Raw genomic sequence first — 19,068 nt, forward strand, 5'->3', positions numbered from 1 at the left:
CTAGTGCTTGTGCACGGAGTGCTGTGCATTGAGTGCTGCTAGAGTTTGGTAAGAGGGAGAGTTTGGGCAAGTGGGAGGTGAGGGTGTGTTTTTTGTTCTGTTTTGTTCCCCACTCCCAGGCTTAGACAGCACTGCGGAAGCGGAGCAGCGAGACGAGTCAACCAAACAGGCCCCACAGACAGTATTCAAGGAGGAGGTTGGTGTTCAGCTGGTTGGTTGGTTTTCTTCCTTCTCTTTTATTACTTTAAGTTGGTAAGTCCCATTGAATAGTGGTGTAATAGTATCATCTTCATCGGGGCAGAGGGCCTTCATAACTAATAATAATAAATTAAATTAATTACATAGATATGGGCGAACAGGTGATGTGTCACTGTTGCGAAATGTGGGAGCTGGTGGACCCAATTGAGGCTCACGGTGATTACATTTGCGATAAGTGTTTGCTGCTAGAGGAACTCAAGCTCCATGTTAAAGAGCTTGAGACCGAGCTGCAGACACTGCGACACATCAGGGAGGGGGAGAAGTTCCTGGACTCTATGTTTCAGGAGATGGTCACACCTATGAAGTTAATTAATGCAGATGTAGTCCGTGGTCAGGGACAGGACGGTTTGACTACGAGTGAGGAAGGTACAGGGATCCAGGATGTAGTGTTGAAGGAGATGCCGCCCTTACTCTTGTCAAGCAGGATCGAGGTTCTTACTCCCTGTGAGGGCGGGAGCGGGGACTGCAGGGAGGATGAGCTACCTGGCCACAGCACCGTGGTACAGGGGGCCATTCAAGTGGAGGGAGTAAAAAGAAATGTTGTAGTGGTAGGGGATAGTATCATTAGGGGGATAGGTAGGGTTCTCTGCAGTCAAGAGCGGGAGTCCCGAAGGCTGTGTTGCCTGCCCGGTGCCAGGGTTAAGGACATCTCTTCTGGGCTGGAAAGAAACTTGGAGTGGGAGGGGGAAGATCCAGTTGTCATGGTCCATGTTGGTACAAACGACGTAGATAGGACAAGGAAGACGGTTCTGTTAAAGGAGTATGAGCAGCTAGGGGTCAAATTAAAAAACAGAACCTCAAGGGTAATAATCTCTGGGTTATTACCTGAGCCACGAGTGAAATTGGCTAGGATAAATAAAATTAAAGAGTTAAATGCGTGGCTCAAAGACTGGTGTGGGAGAAATGGGTTTTGCTTCTTGGGACACTGGCACCAGTATTGGGACAGGAGGGAGCTGTTCCGTTGGGACGGACTCCACTTGGCCAGTGCTGGGACTAGAGTCCTGGCGAATCATATAACTAGGGCTGTAGAGAGGGCTATAAACTAATTAGTGGGGGGGGCGGTTTCTAGAGAGCAAATAATAGAAATGACAACAGAGAAGGTCATAGACTTAGGTAGCAGTGGGGAAATTAAAAAACAGAATGTGTCAGGAAGGGACAGAAGGTATGGAGTAAAAAGTAAAGTACTAAAAAGGGAAAAAATAGGAACTAAGTGTTACAAAACATATTTGAAAGTTCTTTATCTGAATGCACGTAGCATTCGTAACAAAATGAATGAGTTAACGGCACAAATAACGACATATGGGTGTGATCTTGTGGCCATTACAGAAACATGGCTGCAGGGTAACCATGACTGGGAATTAAACATACCAGGTTATTTAATAATCAGGAAGGACAGGCAGGAAGGGAGAGGAGGTGGGGTGGCTATGTTAATAAAGGAAGGAATCACTATAATACAGAGAAATGATATTGGGTCAAAGGAGCAGGATAGTGAAATAGTTTGGGTGGCGATAAGGAATAATAAGGGGAAAAAAACACTAGTGGGTGTAGTCTATAGGCCTCCGAACAGTTGCAACTCTGTTGGACGGAGTATTAATCAGGAAATAGTTGAGGTTTGTAATAAGGGAACAGCTATAATTATGGGGGATTTTAATTATCATATTAACTGGACAAATCAAATTGGGCAGAGCAGCCTTGAGGATGAGTTCATTGAGTGTATTAGGGATGGGTTTCTTGAGCAGTATGTAACTGAACCGACCAGGGGGCAAGCAACCTTAGATTTGGTCCTGTGTAATGAGACAGGATTAATTAAAAATGTCCTAGTAAAGGATCCCCTTGGAATGAGTGACCATAACATGGTTGAATTCCATATGCAATTAGAGGGTGAGAAGGTTGGATCTCAAACAAGCGTGCTGAGCTTGAATAAAGGAAACTATGAAGGTATGAGAGCGGAATTGATTAGAGCGGACTGGGAAAATAGATTAAAGGGTAAGACGGTACATGATCAGTGGTGTACATTTAAGGAGTTATTTTACAACTTCCAAAAAATATATATTCCACTGAGGAAAAGAGGGTGTACAAGAAAAGATAGCCATCCGTGGCTAAGTAAAGTAATTAAAGATAGTATCTGACTAAAAACAAGGGCATATAAGGTAGCCAAATCTAGTGGGAGGATGGAAGATTGGGAAGTCTTTAAAAGACAGCAAAAAAGAACTAAAAGATTGATTAAGAAAGGGAAGATAGATTATGAAAGTAAATTAGCAAAAAATATAAAAACAGACAGCAAAAGTTTCTATAGTTATATAAAAAGAAAAAGGGTGGCAAAAGTAAATGTTGGTCCCTTAGAGGATGAGACCGGGAAATTAATGGTGGGAAACATGAAGATGGCAAAAACGCTGAACAATTATTTTGTATCAGTCTTTACAGTAGAGGACACTAAGAATATCCCAACACTGGACAAACAGGGGGCTCTAGGGGGTGGAACTAAATACGATTAAAATCACTAAGGAAGTGGTACTTGGTAAAATAATGGGAGTCAAGGTGGATAAATCCCCTGGACCTGATGGCTTGCATTCTAGGGTCTTGAGGGAAGTGGCAGTAGGGATTGTGGATGCATTGGTAATAATTTTCCAAAACTCCCTGGACTCAGCAAAGGTCCCGGCAGATTGGAAAACTGCTAATGTAACACCCTTATTTAAAAAGGGTAGTAGGCAGAAGGCTGGAAACTATAGACCTGTTAGCCTAACACCTGTGGTTGGTAAAATGTTAGAGTCCATTATTAAGGAGACAGTAACGGGACATTTGGATAAACATAATTTAATGGGACAAACTGAGCATGGTTTCATGAAGGGGAAGTCATGTTTGACAAATTTACTTGAGTTTTTTGAGGAAGTAACATACAGGGTGGATAAAGGGGAACCAGTGGACGTAGTGTATTTAGACTTCCAAAAGGCATTTGACAAGGTGCCACACAAAAGATTATTGCTCAAGATAAAAAATCACGGGATTGGGGGTAATATTCTGGCGTGGGTGGAGGATTGGCTCTCTAACAGAAAGCAGAGAATTGGGATAAATGGTTCGTTCTCAGATTGGCAACCAGTAACTAGTGGTGTTCCGTAGGGGTCAGTGCTGGGTCCCCAAATCTTTACAATCTATATTAATGATTTGGAGGAGGGGACCGAGTGTAACATATCAAAGTTTGCAGATGATACAAAGATGGGGCGGAAAGTACTGAGTGAGGAGGACATAAAAAACCTACAAAGGGACATAGACAGACTAAGTAAGTGGGCAGAGATTTGGCAGATGGAATACAATACTGGAAAGTGTGAGGTTATGCACTTTGGCAGGAAAAATCATAGAGCAAGTTATTATCTTAATGGCAAGAAACTGGAAAGTACTGTAGTACAAAGGGATCTGGGGGTCCTGGTGCAAGAAACTCAAAAAGTTAGTATGCAGGTGCAGCAAGTGATCAAGAAGGCCAATGGAATGTTGGCTTTTATTGCTAGGGGGATAGAATATAAAAACAGGGAGGTATTGCTGCAGTTGTACAAGGTATTGGTGAGACCGCACCTGGAATATTGCATACAGTTTTGGTGTCCATACTTAAGAAAAGACATACTTGCTCTCGAGTCAGTACAAAGAAGGTTCACTTGGTTAATCCCGGGGATGAGGGGGTGGTCATATGAGGAGAGGTTGAGTAGATTGGGACTCTACTCATTGGAGTTCAGAAGAATGAGAGGCGATCTTATTGAAACATATAAGATTGTGCAGGGGCTTGATTGGGTGGATGCGGTGAGGATGTTCCCAATGATGGGTGAAACTAGAACTAGGGGGCATAATCTTAGAATAAGGGGCTGCTCTTTCAAAACTGAGATGAGGAGAAACTTCTTCACTCAGAGGGTGGTAGATTTGTGGAATTTGCTGCCCCAGAAATCTGTGGAAGCTACATCATTAAATAAATTTAAAACAGAAATAGATAGTTTCCTAGAAGTAAAGGGAATTAAGGGTTACGGGGAGTGGGCAGGAAATTGGACATGAGTCTAGGTTCGGAATGGTCATGGCCCTGTGGGTAGTGGATTGGGCCCAGGGGCCGTGTAGCCTGGTTCTGCTCCTACTGTGTTCTAATTCTGTGTTAGATTTCAGGAGATGGTTTTATTCCTGTTCCTGGCTGGGGTGGAGATTGCCTTTACAGAAGGTAAGTACTGTAGAAAATATAGGGACAGAGTGATCTCCTGGAAGAATTTCGATCGCCTAGATGGGTCGGAGAGGAATTTCCCAGATTTTTTTCTCCCAAATTGGCCATTGGGTCTTTTATCTGGTTTTTCGCCTCTCCCGGGAGATCACATGGGTTCGGGTGGGATGGAGAGTGATAGAAGATTTGAGATTAGGATCAGATCAGCCATGATCTTATTGAATGGTGGAGCAGGCTTGAGGGGCCGATTGGCCTACTCCTGCTCCTATTTCTTATGTTCTTATGTTTATGTTCTTATAACCTCAAGCTCATGGTCAGCAATACCCCAAAAGAGTTCCAGGCATTTCTGCGCGCCCATCTAGCCACATTTGCCACGCACAAACTCGACTGCGGGAGGGTCAACGGGTTTGAGGTCAGCGTAGATGGAAAACCCATGGCCCGACCACAGAAACAGTATAACTTCCCCAGGGAAGCTTGGCAGACATGGAAGCAGCCATATCCTCCTTAGTACAGCAAGTGGTCCTGAGACCGATAGCCACCCACGTAAACTCTCCACTGTGGCTGGTTAGAAAGCCAGACAATTCCTGGAGGGCCATGGTGGACTATCGAGTGCTCAACAGCAACATCCCAGCCTGTGCACCCACGGTAGCAGCAGTTGCCGACCTGATAGGAAGTATCCCAGCATCTGCGACCATGTTCACGGTGCTGGATATTTCCAACGGGTTTTGGTCCATCCCTTTAAGGAGGGAGGATCAGGACAAGTTTGCCTTTACGTTTAAAGGGCAACAGTACACCTGGAACAGTTTGCCTCAGGGCTTCCACAACAGCCCCAGCATTTTCCACCAGTTCATGGCAAACAGTTTAAAGGGTTTCAGCCAGCCCAGACAGTTGGTGCAGTATGTGGATGACCTGCTCCTCTTCACTGATTTGAGAGAGGAGCATGGCCCACTTGTAAAGTCTGTGGGTTGTTTAGTTAATTAATACACAGACTACCAGAGTAACTTAAAACAGGACTTTACTGTTCGAAGGTCAGGGCGAATCTGCCCAATAGATCCTGACACAGCACTTATATACCGGTGTGGTCACCGTCGGTATTACAGTATACAGAAGCCAACAAAGTAGTGCAACACCTAAAGTAGTTCTCTTAAAGGTGGACGGTTACATACAATAGTTCTCTTAAAGGTAGACGGGTACATACACTACAATCCTCCCTTTTTAGCTTACAACATACTGATTCCCCATTAAACATACATTATAACATATATACAACTTTATGCAAGACAGTTCACAGATTCAGTCTCTCTGGAGGTTTCCGGACTCTGTCCGGATAACGCCTCGGTGGTGTCGTAACACCCGACGGGGTAGTAGGTGCTTCTGGCAAGGTCGATTCGGCTTGAAGGACAGTGTCAGGTTCATCTGATTCCAGTATTACCAGATCGGAGGTAGGTGTTCTGGGTATCTCTGTCTCAACATTAACCGTGTAAGGTGGTGGAGTAGGTTGGCCATTTGTGGCTGACCCTATGATCTGGTCAACATGGCGCCTTATTATACTGTCCCCAATGTCCACCGTATACATCAACGGCCCTAGCCTTTTTCCAATAGTTCCAGGCTGCCATTTCTCGGTACAGTAGTCCCGGGCCAAAACTTGTTGACCTACCTGAAAAGATCTAGTTGGCCTTTCATTCATGCCCTGGAATTGCCGGTTCTCTACGTCCCTTCTGACGTTTGGCTTAAGCAAATCCAGCCGGCATCTTAGTCGTCTATTAAAAAACATCATGGCGGGAGTTTGATTTGTGACCGCATGTGTTGCATTCCTGTACGCCAACAAGAAGCTATCCACCTTATGTTGTAAGTTAATGGCTTCATTACCCATGGCCTTTATGGCCTTCTTGAAGGTCTGGACAAACCTTTCAGCCAATCCATTGGAGGCGGGATGGTATGGGGCTGACGTGTAGTGCTTAACCCCATTGCTCTTTAAGAATTTCTTGAATTCTTCGGACACAAATTGCGGTCCATTATCAGAACAGATCTGTTCCGGCAGCCCATTCCTAGCAAACATGGTCCTTAACACTGTGATGGTTTTTTCCGTGGTGGTGGTGGACATCTTTATTACCTCCGGCCACTTGCAGTGTGCATCCACCGCTATTAGAAACATTGAGTCCATAAATGTACCAGCAAAGTCGATGTGTACCCTTTGCCAAGGAGATGAGGGCCACTCCCATGGATGCAGAGGAGCCTGTGCTGGCGCGTTTTGGACCTTCTGGCATCCTAGACAGCTCTTAGTGATTTCTTCGATGTCCCCATCAATGCCTGGCCACCACACAAACGCTCTTGCTAGGTTCTTCATTTTCACTCCACCCAGATGTCCCTCGTGCAGCTCCTTTAACACCTTCTGTTGAAGTTTGGGTGGAATCACCACTCTAGATCCACACATCAGGGTTCCTCGACACACTGACAGCTGTTCTTTTCTCTGCGAAAATGCTGGCAGCGTTGGTTCGCCCTGTGCTGGCCATCCCTCCACCGTTAAATCATAGACTCGTGAGAGAGTCGGGTCATTTCTTGTTTCGTTTTCGATCATCGAATTTGTTACTGGTAGACATTCCACTATGGATGAGTGGAACATCTCTACCGGGTCCACTGTAGTCGCTTCTTCTACTATCGGCAATGGCAAGCGCGATACCCCATCAGCATTTCCGTGCTGTTTGGACCTTTTGTATTCGATGTCATATTGGTGTGCCCCAAGTAACACGGACCACCTCTGTAACCTTTGCGCTGTCATGGTGGAAACGGCCTTGTTAGGGTTGAATATGGACACCAACGGCTGGTGGTCTGTCAGTAATGTGAACTTCTTGCCCTGCAGGTAATGATTGAATTTCTTTATGCCCCACACAAGGCTGAGGGCCTCCCTATCTATTTGAGCATAATTTCGCTCCGCGGAGGCCAATGATCGGGACGCGAATGCCACTGGCCTTTCCGAGCCATTTGGTAACTTGTGTGAAAGTACTGCTCCAATTCCATAGGGGGAAGCATCACAAGCTAGACGAAGAGGTAACGTTGGGTTGAAATGAGCCAACACTTCTTCAGAGGTAATCAACGCCTTGCTTCTGCGAAAGGCCTTTTTACATTCCTCACTCCACTTCCATGGTACTTCTTTCCGCAACAGAGCATTCAGCGGATGCAGCACCGTGGATAGATTCGGCAGAAACTTGTGATAATAATTAATCAACCCCAAGAATGATCTTAACTGTGATACGTTTTCCGGAGCGGGGGCCTTCACGACAGCTTCTATCTTGTCAGGTGACTTGTGCAGCCCCTCTCGGTCAATGACATGACCGCAGTACGAGATCCGTTTTTGGAAGAACTCACATTTCTTGCGATTAACTCGAAGGCCATATTCCTTCAACCTAGTGAGCACCAGTTTCAAATTTGTGAGGTGTTCTTCATCGTCTTCTCCCGTAATCAGGATATCGTCTAAGTAACACTGCGTGCTTGGAATTCCTTGTAATACCTGCTCCATGGCCCTCTGCCAAATTGCTGGAGCCGAAGCTACCCCAAAAACCAGTCTATTATAGCGATACAAGCCTCTGTGTGTGTTGATGATGAGGTACTGACGCGACTCTTCCTCGACTTCCATTTGTAAGTATGCCTGTGCCAGGTCTATCTTGGTGAAGTATTTCCCTCCAGCCAACGAAGCAAAGATATCTTCAATCCGCGGAAGCGGGTATTGTACCGTGTGAAGCACCGGATTCACTGTGATCTTGAAGTCTCCGCAGATGCGGACCTTCCCCGGTCCCCCTGGCTTGTTACTTGGTGAAGACTTCATGACGGGAACAATGGGCGTGGCCCACTCACTCCAGTCCACTTTTGACAGTACCCCTGATCGTTCAAGTTCTTCCAGTTCTGCCTCCACAGCAGGTCGTATCGCGTAAGGTACCGATCTGGCTTTGAAAAATTTTGGGCTTGCATGTTCTGCAATCTTAACCTTTGCTTTAATTCCTCGCAGTGTTCCCAGTCCTTGCTGGAATACCTCTTTAGCTTCGTCCAATATTCTGGACAACCGTTCAGGTTTGACATCTTCCTTTCCAGAATCTACCGTCATGGTGTTTAGTGAATGCCAGTCTATCTTTATTTTCCTGATCCACTCCCGTCCCAGAAGTGGTGGACCTCCCTCAGGCAACACATACAGGTCTATCCTTTGGTGATCTTTGTCCTTGTATCTCACCTTGACTTCTATCTTTCCGATGGGGTATACTTTGTGCCCCGTGTATGTCTGCAATACTAGTTCCGTATCCCGTAGGGGAATATGCTTGAATAACTTTTTATAATCATGCTTATTCATGACCGTCAACGCCGATCCGGTGTCCACTTCCATTTTCACTTGGACTTTTGCAATCTGTAGTGTGATCCAGATAGCTTGTCGGTCAGCTTCATTACTCACATTGTGAATTCTCAGACTATCCAGCTCCTGGCCGTTTGGGTCTGAGTCCGAATTCTGTTCGTCTGAACTCTTCTCAGCCACCTTGTGTACCTTGTTGTACTTTTCCTGTGATGGCTTCCTTTGGTTGTTGGTCTTCTTCCCTGACCGGCATACCTTAGCTATGTGACCCAGTTTGCCACATTTCCTACATTCCTGGTTCTTAAACCAGCATTGGTTCTGGTCATGTGTTGTCTTCCCACAACGATAGCATTTTGTTGTACTCGAGGTACTTTGATCCACACTGAGTGCCACTGCCTTTAGCTGCATTTCCGCAGTTCCCTTCGCTGCGGCTTCGTGCGATGCTGCAATAAGGACAGCCCTGTCAAGTGTAAGGTCGTTCTCTTCGAGTAGTCGCTTTTGCGTTCCTTCCTTTGACAACCCGCACACGAACTTGTCTCGCAATGCCTCTGTCAGATTCCCTCCAAACTGGCAGTGTTTCGCTAGTCTACGCAGTTCGACCAAGTATTCTGCGTTGCTTTCGTCTTTCCTTTGCGTTCTCGCATAGAATTTGGATCGTTCCACTAACATCAGTGGTGCAGGGTTAAAATGATCCTTCAGGACAGCAACAATATCATCGAAAGTCTGATCCGCCGGTTTAGCTGGTGCTAGTAGATGCTTCAAGAGCCCGTATGTCTTCGCGCCCATCGAGTTTAGCAAGGTTATAGCTTTGTCATCTTCTTCTATTTTATTGGCCTCACCATAGATCTCAATGCGTTCCACATACGTGGCCCAGTCTTCTACCTTGGAATTAAAATTGTTGATGTTACCACGCTTAGGCACCTTCCTCTCTTCCTGATAACACCACAGATTATTTCTTTAAATTTTCTTTTTTTTTTTCAAGATGGCGGTTCCCGCGAAAATGGCGGTTTCCCGCGCTTATCTTCTCTCCCCGCCCACTTCAATGGCGGTTCCCCGCTTCTGTCTTCTTCTCCGCCTAATGGCGGTTTCCCGCGTTTCTTCCCCTGGCGGGAGGGGTACACTTTCCCCACGGGCGATGGCCGCTGGCTTTCAGGTTCACAGCCTGCGCGTCGGCTTCAGTGCTTTCCCTTTTCTCGGCAGGGCAACCGGCGCTGGGTACACCCCGTTGACGGCGAACAGTTTCAGCCGCTGGGCTGGCTCTCGCTCAGTTACCCTTGCTCGGGCTCTGTCTCTCTCCCGCTCGCTCGGCTCTACCGGCGCTGGGTACACCCCGTTGACGGAGAACAGTTTCAGCCGCTGGACTGGCTCTCGCTCAGTCTCCCTTGGTCGGCTCTGCCTCTCCCGCTCGCTCGGCTCCCAATCGCGCCTCCCAGCCCTCTCGCCGTCCGGTGCTTCCCTCCCCGGCTGCAGCTGAGTTTATCTCTTCCCGTGCCTACGTTCCCGGTCGCAGTGCTTCGTGGCTTCGGTCGCTGCCCGGCCTTTTTTGCCGGTCGTGGTCTAGCTGTCTCACGACGCCGTTGCGTCCCCCAGCCTGTCTGTACCGCGGCTTCCTTTCTCCACGCTGCCCCAGTCTCAGCGCCTCTGGACCTGACTTCTGTCCGGCTCCTTTCCCCCTCGACCGTGGTCGAGTGCACCGCCCTTATCCTCCGGTTATTCTTTTTACTTTCCCTTACTCACAGTCACCGTGGCCGCCTTGCTTCTCGTGCTGATCGGCTCACTCCTCACCGTGGCAGAAGGGACAGTCAGTGCCTGTTGCTGATGGAAGTCTTTGTCTCTAAATTCTTCCTCCTTTCTAGTTCTGCAGCCTCGAGTTTTCTCCCAGCAGAACGACGAGGGCGGTTGCCTCTTCTCGACGCTCGTTAACTGCTTCGGAAGTATTGTTGCCGCAGGGTACGATCGGACTCATCGCCACTGTAAAGTCTGTGGGTTGTTTAGTTAATTAATACACAGACTACCAGAGTAACTTAAAACAGGACTTTACTATTCGAAGGTCAGGGCGAATCTGCCCAATAAATCCTGACACAGCACTTATATACCGGTGTGGTCACCGTCGGTATTACAGTATACAGAAGCCAACAAAGTAGTGCAACACCTAAAGTAGTTCTCTTAAAGGTGGACGGTTACATACAATAGTTCTCTTAAAGGTAGACGGGTACATACACTACACCACTACTGGCCGAACTGCTGGAGGTGCTCAGGCAGGAGGTTTTTAAAGTAAACCCGAAGAAAGCACAGATCGGCCAGCAGGAGGTGAAATTCCTGGGCCTGACCGTACGCGCTGGGGAAAGGGCCATAGATAAGGCTAGAAGGGAGGCGGTACAGGAGTTACCAGTCCCCAACACAGTCGCGGGTGTGAGGTCGTTTCTAGAGCTAACCGGGTACTGCAGAGACTTCATTGAGGACTATGCAGCCACAGCAGCCCCTCTGCTCTGACTCCTACACAAGGGAGTGGAGTGGGCTTGGGATGAGGGTTGCCAGGCCGCATTTGTCAGGCTCAAGGAGGATCTGCAGACCGCACCAGCGCTAGGGGCCATAGATGGGGGAAAAGAATTCTTCCTGGAGGTAGTAGCCAGCGGAGGCAGCCTGAGTGCTGTGCTGCTCCAAGAGCGGCATGGCCGGCTGAGGCCGGTGGTCTACTCCTCCAGGGTACTCACGGATGTGGAGAGGAGCTACTCCAATTGTGAGAGGCACCTCTTGGCCACATATTGGGCTGTGAAAAGATTGCTGATCTTCACAGGCACCTCTCCCATCACCCTCCTCACCCATCACACACCCACCCAGATGCTCCTGGATGGGAGGATCAAGGATGGGATGGTGAGCAGTGCCCGCATTGCTCACTGGACCCTGCTCCTCTCACAGATGGACCTAAAGGTGAAGGGTCTCTGCGAGCCAAAGCTCGCAGCCAACCTGGTATATCCTGGAACAGCCCACCGGTGTTCCATAGAAGGGTTTTGGGAAGCGGACATAGGTTTACGGGCTGGAATACATCCCACGGGCTGCGAGATCTATGTGGACGGCTCCAGCATGGTATCTGCTGGTGAGCGACTCACGGGGTGCGGAGTTTATAACCCAGCGGCAAACATTGCCCTGGCAATTAAGCTCCCCAGCACCATGAGCGCCCAGCAGGCTGAACTGTCCGCGGTAGTGTATGTCATTACACACCCCGAAATCTTCCCCACCCCGTACACGATTTGCTCAGACAGCATGTTTACGTGCAATTCGTGTACGGAGTACCAGGCCATCTGGTCCCGCCGCGGATACACCTCCGCTGACGGGAGACCGCTCACAGTGAAACCCATGATGGAGAAAATCTTAGCAGCAGTGGGGGAGGAAGGAGAGGTTTTCATCCATAAGGTGAAAGCCCATTCCTCCACAGAACCCCGTAGTCAGGGCAACCAGCAGGCTGACATGCTAGCTAAGGAGGGTGCCCGCACATGCACTTTCTGGGACGCATATGGGTCCAGACTCATAGCAGAAGTCAGGGGTAGGGATGGGACACAAGGGAGTGCAGGAGTAGCATTAGCCCCGGAACTCAAGACAGTCCAACCCAAGACCCCGTCCTTAAGGCAGTCCTCAGCGCAGTGACTGAGGGAAAAAGGGTAACCGATTGCTGTTAGAACCCCGAAAACACCACGAGTGGGATGTAGGGGATCAGGTTATGGTGAGGAATTATGCTCGGGTAGGAAGTCTAAAATCGCTATACATGGGGCCCTACAGCATTGTAGACAAGGCCAGCCCCATGGTATACGCCATTAAGATGCCTCGGCGCACCAAATGGTTCCATATTAATCAGTGTAAACTGTTTAAGCCCGAGAAGAGAGAACAGTTAGTTGGGGGAAGGTCTGAGGATAGAAATCCTCAGCCTGCAGTGGGAACAAGTTCACAGACTGCACAGGCAGGTACTGTGGCTTGTTTAAGGGGAGGGGCCATCCCGCCCACCGATTGGGACACTCCCCCGCTATTCTGGGATCCAGATGAGGAGGGACCCGAGGACGAAGACCCCCCCCTGACCCAGCTTTAGAGGAGGAGGGACCCGAGGGCGAAGACCCTGCCCTGGACCCAGATTTGGGACCTGGGGGCGGAGACCCTCAGCCTTTAGTACCAGGCTGCGAAGAGTTACCTGCCCTTAGCCCAGGTTCAGGAGAGGTAAAGCCTGAGGAAGAAGATCCCCAGCTGGCGGTAGTGGTAAGTCCACAGACCGCACCGGAGGGGGCAGCAGCTCAGGTTAAAGGCCCACCAGCCAGAAAACCCCCACCCCCCAAGGTCCCTAGAAGGTCCCCACGGACACCCCAGCCAAGGAAACCGTGGTCGCCGGCTCCCCATTTAAAAAGGGCAGCCTCTCGAGTGAGGGATCGGTCTGAGGGCAGAGGTCCCCAGCCAGCAGCCACAGGCTGTGAGGGACCGAAAGTACAGGACAGCACGGCCACACCGAAGGGAGCAGTGTTCCGCAGCCCGAACAGGAATTAGGCTGGATGCCCGGAGACGGGTGGTGGATGTACATTGACATAATAAAGACTCACTACGCACTTGGTTGTACATAAAGCAAGGCTTTAATCGACTTGTAACAAAACATGGAGGTCTAGTTAGTCGTCACTAGCTTCCTGTTTCCAGATTGTCTCTGGCCAAGTTGGGCCCATGCCCGAGTATTTATACTCCTCGGACGGCGCCCTCAGCTGGCCGTTCAGTAGTACTTCCTGAGTTACTTCTTGTAGAAGTTGCGATTTATGACATACATAGTTTAGTAATTTAAGTTTGGTATTATTACGTTTGGGTGTTTGGTTTAAGTTAAACGAGGTGATGGGTAGTTTAAATAGTAGTAATTTGTTAAGAGTGTTTATATTGAGTCGAGGTCGCAAGACTCGACTATGCTTCACCCAAGCCAAAGAATCTCCTCGGGACCTGGCTATATGTTCTTGTATCTCTTTGCAGAAAGGATTTCAGGATGAAGGGGGGCGTACTCCTACTCGCCCTGATAGGAATGAGCATTGGAAAGTGAGGTGACGTGGAGAAATCCCACATCTATGGGTCCTCAGGAAATAGAGCACCAATAGTAACCGACGGAAGCGGCGAACGGGATGTGGAGGAGCTCGCCGCCTACTTCCATGAGGGAGGGTGGCTGGGGTCCAATTCGTCTCAGTACTCCAGCCAGGCCGGGTTCACATAGGGGGAGGCCTCCCTCCTGTGCCCCAGGGTACAGGTCATTGCCACGAGGGTCAGCGTCACTGTAGGGAAGCGTGTATGCTTGACATTCATGGGACAGATTCCTTTGGATAGGTGGTGGTGGCTCAGAAAACTGAGCAAGGATATGGGAAACCCCGCAGTCAGGTGGGAACGGTTGGGGAACATTACCCACCGGACGATTACAGGGACTCACGGGGGATTGAGTGTGTTCTGGGACAAGTGGTGGGAACCGGATCAGGGGATTTATGTCTGTATGTGGGGGTCAGAAAAGGTCTGCCCCACAGGCATATCCATCATTTTCCACCGGCAGTGGCAAGATGCTGGGGAGGGGGTGAAGTGGGATTCCAGCCTGAAGGCGAGCGCGGTCCCATACTCCCCGAACCCAGTCAATGCCACTGAACTTGTAACCTGCCCCCGAAAGAACCTGCCCATGACCCAGGCAGCAAGGACACACAGGGGGGGATGCCCTGCCACCACCAAGAGACCAGGGAATGGGCTGGTACTAGTGTCTACGGATCAGGTGCTATACCAGGGGGTACACTACGTGGTAGCCTCCATTATTTTAAACCTCACCGAGGTACACTTACCGGAGTGGTGCCCCAAAGAGACAGAACAGCTATACCAGGCCCTATTAAAGGAGATGTTTAGGAAATTTTACGAGTTTGATTTCGCCAATGCCGACAAAACAGAACGGTACGCCACACACCATGAGTTTTTTGGTAATACGGGAAGGCAAAGAAGGGAAGCCTTGAATGATGTTTTTACTGTGTTTAACACAGGGTCCTCTGTATCAACAGCTTGGATGACATAGAATTGCAAACACAAATAAACAGTTTAAAAACTCAATTAAAGAAAATCTTAATGGAGGAGAATAAGGTAGTAGGCTCAGAGTTACATGAGGACCAAGTCATGACGGTCCATTAAAAAAAATTATAGCTGAGCTGGAGAAGTACGCAAAGACAGTAAATGCCCGTATAAGAGAGGACAGAAATGCTTCGGATCAGGCTGCACAGAACGAGGTGTGCGTGCTGTACGGGGCATGGTTGCTGGGCGAGGGCCGCAGTAATCTGGAGGATTTAAAACAGGGTTTAGTCCCCTCCTGGATCAGCAACAAGCACCTCACAGCCCTCCATCCAATTGAGAATGCATTAAGCCCGTGCCAACTCCGGCTAGCTTCTGAGGCCTACCCAGTCCCAGTAGATTGTAGACAGTCAAATCATACTATCATTGGTATAGTAGTAAGGATGCCGGTCATGGGTGGGACAGCCCGACCCATGCCAGTATACAGGGTAGAGAACATTGGAGTCATTCAAGGGGGTGCACAAATCCATTTCACAGTGGTCCCACCTTACGTCATAAAGTGGGAGCACACTATGACAGGTACTGACCTCTCGGGGTGCTGGAGCCGGGGAGCACACATAATACTGTGTCCCCAGCACTTGAATGCCTATTCAAAACCACAGTGCGGGTTTAGAGCTGCTGGCGCAAAACCTATAAACTGTACCATGGAGGTAATGGCACAAGACCATGTTCCCCCACAGGTAGCATATATAAGAGGTGGGACATATTGTGTCACCACAGGTGTGCCCCACCACCAGCATGGACAGCATAGCTGGTGTCTGGTAAGTGATAGCAGTTTCTGCTTTAAACCCGAGGCAGAAGTTCAAGTGGCCCAGGAACGAATTGTCCCCATTCCTGAACCCACCACTGTTCACCTCACTGTAAAAGAGAATTTCACTAACCTGCAAATGTATGTAGCGCATTTCGGCTATGAAATCCCCCCTCTCCCAGAAAATCTTACCAAAATACTCAAGGCAGCAATAGTCTCACAGAAACATTTCTACACTCTGGAGCAGAAGACAGTAGCGATAGGGGCCAAGATACTGGACATTGTAGTTCCACGCTGGTGGGACATTTTTGAAAACATAGAGGTCCCTTCGTGGATTAGACTGGCTTCCCACATCCTCGTGGTTTGCCAGCTGGGAATAGTATTGTACCTGGTGTGCACTCAGTGCAAGGGAAAGGCCAAATACTAGAATTCCGAAACCAAAGGACCTGGAAGGAACAATGGCCCAGAAAGTCGGGTCTCCACGGGTGAGTACGCACGGGGTACTCACCGTAGGCCCAATGGAAGTGCCGGTTTCCTGCATGCATTGCGCATGCGCGGGAAACCGGCACTTCCGATCCCCTGAACGAAGGGGTTCAGAGGTGGAACACGTGCGTGGGAGAGGCGGCGTGTGCGCATCAAACTTAGGTTTATTTTACAGGTTATCCCGGGAGGGTAAGTCTCCAGAAGTTAGACATGTAAAAAGCAGGTGTAAGGCCTGCTTTTTACAAGGTAAGTGGTGAATTAATTAAAATTTAAAAAAAATTTACACAGGTTTATTATTTTTAAATACTTTAAAGCAAGGTAAGTTTATTTTTAGCCCCGTTAGAAAATAAAATCATTTTTTCAAAAATTTAAATTATTGTTTAAAATAGTTATTTCATGTAATTTATAGTTTATTTAAAAAATGTGATTTAAAAAAAAATTATTTGAAGATTTAGTGCTATTTTGGGCCGTAGAATTTATAAGTTTTGACAGCTCTTCCTGTCAATCTTATGAATGGAGCATTCCCTGCTCCGATTGGCTCTCCATGGCCCACGTGATCCCAGGGGACGCATCGAACTAACTGCGCCCCTGGGACACACAAGCACTGCATGCCAGCAGCTGGACCAGGCCCCGGATCGGAATTCCACGCGGGCCCACAGCTCAACGGCTGGCGTGCAAGGTAAGTGCAGGTCGGGGGCTTGCACCCGCGGGAAGTCCCCGACCCGAATTTCTGGGCCATTATGTTAAGGTGGAGGGAGATACACCTGTCTGAATTTTTTTTGTTTGTGTTTCTGAATAAAGGTCGTTGTTCTTTTTTTGTTATTTTTAATAAAGATTTTCAAAGTGTTATGTTAATAAAGATGTATGTGTACCAAGTGGTGCAGGGGTGTTGGAACCCCTCCATGCTTGGATGTGTGTAAACGCCTGTAATCTGTCTATGTATGCTTATGTACACTAGATTTTTACAGAATGGGAAATGCATGTGTCGTGGGATCAAAGATAGGTAATTACAGGGAAGGATTGACTATGGAGGGTCGGGAATTTTGCTCACCTTGTCAGGATGATACTTAAAGCAAGTTTAGCATCAACAGCGGGGAGTGTACGGTTCTCAAAATTCCCACAGTCCCCAAAAGTTATGGATAAAGGACCCTGTATGGACAAGTGATTAAAAAGGGTACCCAAAATGGCTTCTGAAACCTCGTGACCAAAACGTACAGGATTTTAAAGCAAGGCCCTGCAAAAGGCAGGCACTTTCAAAACATGAAACGAAACCTAACATGCATGAATCTGTGAAAGACTTTGTAAAGCCAGACAGCTAGGTAAACAGAGAATATGCATTCTTCATCTTGGAATAGATCAAGTCAGAATGGGCCTAATCTTGAGGCCATTAAGTTTCTGCATACATAATCGGTAACAGCTCACAGTAGCCACCAAGCCAGGAAAAGGACAATTAAATTTCATAAATAACAAACAGCCAGGATATCGGAGCCATTAAACCAGGAGGCAACCACCCCAAAAGCAGTTAAAGTGGATGACCGTAATCACTTTGGATGAGCCCACCAAAAGTTAGACAAAGGACTGACCTGATTTGGCACGCAGATAAGGGATGAAGAACCAAGTATAATTGTAGGCCCATCGGTAGCCAAGCTTTTCTTGCTCTTCGCTCTTGCCCCTTGCCTCTTGCTTCATGCCTCGTTGCGGGCTCTCTTCTCCCTCCCCGCACCGCTCAACACCAAGGATGCCCATTACTACACCGAGGGCCAAACGCTGGAGGAGAACGATACCCGATTCAATTACGCACAGGACATATGGGGCCATGAACGGGCAGACGAGATGAGACGAGTCAAGACGAGAAGAATGGTAAAACCGTAAAGGCAGAGAAGGGCAGCGGAAAGACGCACTGGGGGACAAACGGCCTAGTTATAAGCTGGCGTTTGATGAATAAGCTGGCGTTCGAAGCATGGGTAGTAAAATCATATTGACAATATAGACCGCCAACCGAGCCCCAACCGTAATAAAACCGTCGGCGACCAAACCGCCAGATAAGAAGACCCATCGCGACAAAGCACCCAACGAAGACGTTAATGGAGGAAAAGGAGGGTGCTTTGCACAAACAACTCCATCGCCGCGCCCTGTGCCCATGTGACGACGACGAACCCCAAAGGACAACAAGAGTGAACCCCAAAAACCACAACCAGTTAAATCAACAGGTTACGAATTGGTGAGCATGAATCCCTGGCCCCACATAGCTTAATCTAGTTAGGTATTGGGGGTGCGACAAGGGTAGGGGGATTTTAATGTGTTTGCTCCCTCGATGTGCCGTGTGTTCCCCATTCACAAATAAGTGTAGTGTTTTTATATGCCTGTAATTATCCTAGTAATTCTCAGTATTGTGATTTTGTTTTGCCTTTAATAAAAATTACGGTTTTCTAGGTAAACCTGAGGATTGGGAGCAGTTTAGGATTCAACAAAGGAGGACAAAGGGATTAATTAAGAAAGGGAAAATAGAATATGAGAGTAAGCTTGCACGGAACATAAAAACTGACTGTAAAAGCTTTTATAGATATGTGAAGAGAAAAAGATTGGTGAAGTCAAGCGTAGGTCCCTTGCAGTCAGAATCAGGGGAATTTATTATGGGGAACAAAGAAATGGCTGATCAATAAATACATACTTTGGTTCTGTCTTCACAAAGGAGGACACAAATAACCTCCCTAAGATGTCAGGGAACATAAGGTCTGATGAAAGGGAGGAACTGAAAGAAACCAGTATTTGTAGGGAAATGGTGTTAGGGAAATTGATGGGATTGAAGGCCGATAAATCCCCCGGGCCTGATAATCTACATCCTAGGGTAGTTAAGGAAGTGGCCCTAGAAATAGTAGATGCATTGCTGGTCATCTTCCAACATTCGATGGAATCTGGAACAGTACCCATGGATTGGAGGGTAGCTAATGT

Source organism: Somniosus microcephalus, chromosome 13 (assembly GCF_052327205.1).
Source record: "Somniosus microcephalus isolate GS21.2 chromosome 13, FLI_Smic_1.0, whole genome shotgun sequence".
Taxonomy (NCBI): domain Eukaryota; kingdom Metazoa; phylum Chordata; class Chondrichthyes; order Squaliformes; family Somniosidae; genus Somniosus; species Somniosus microcephalus.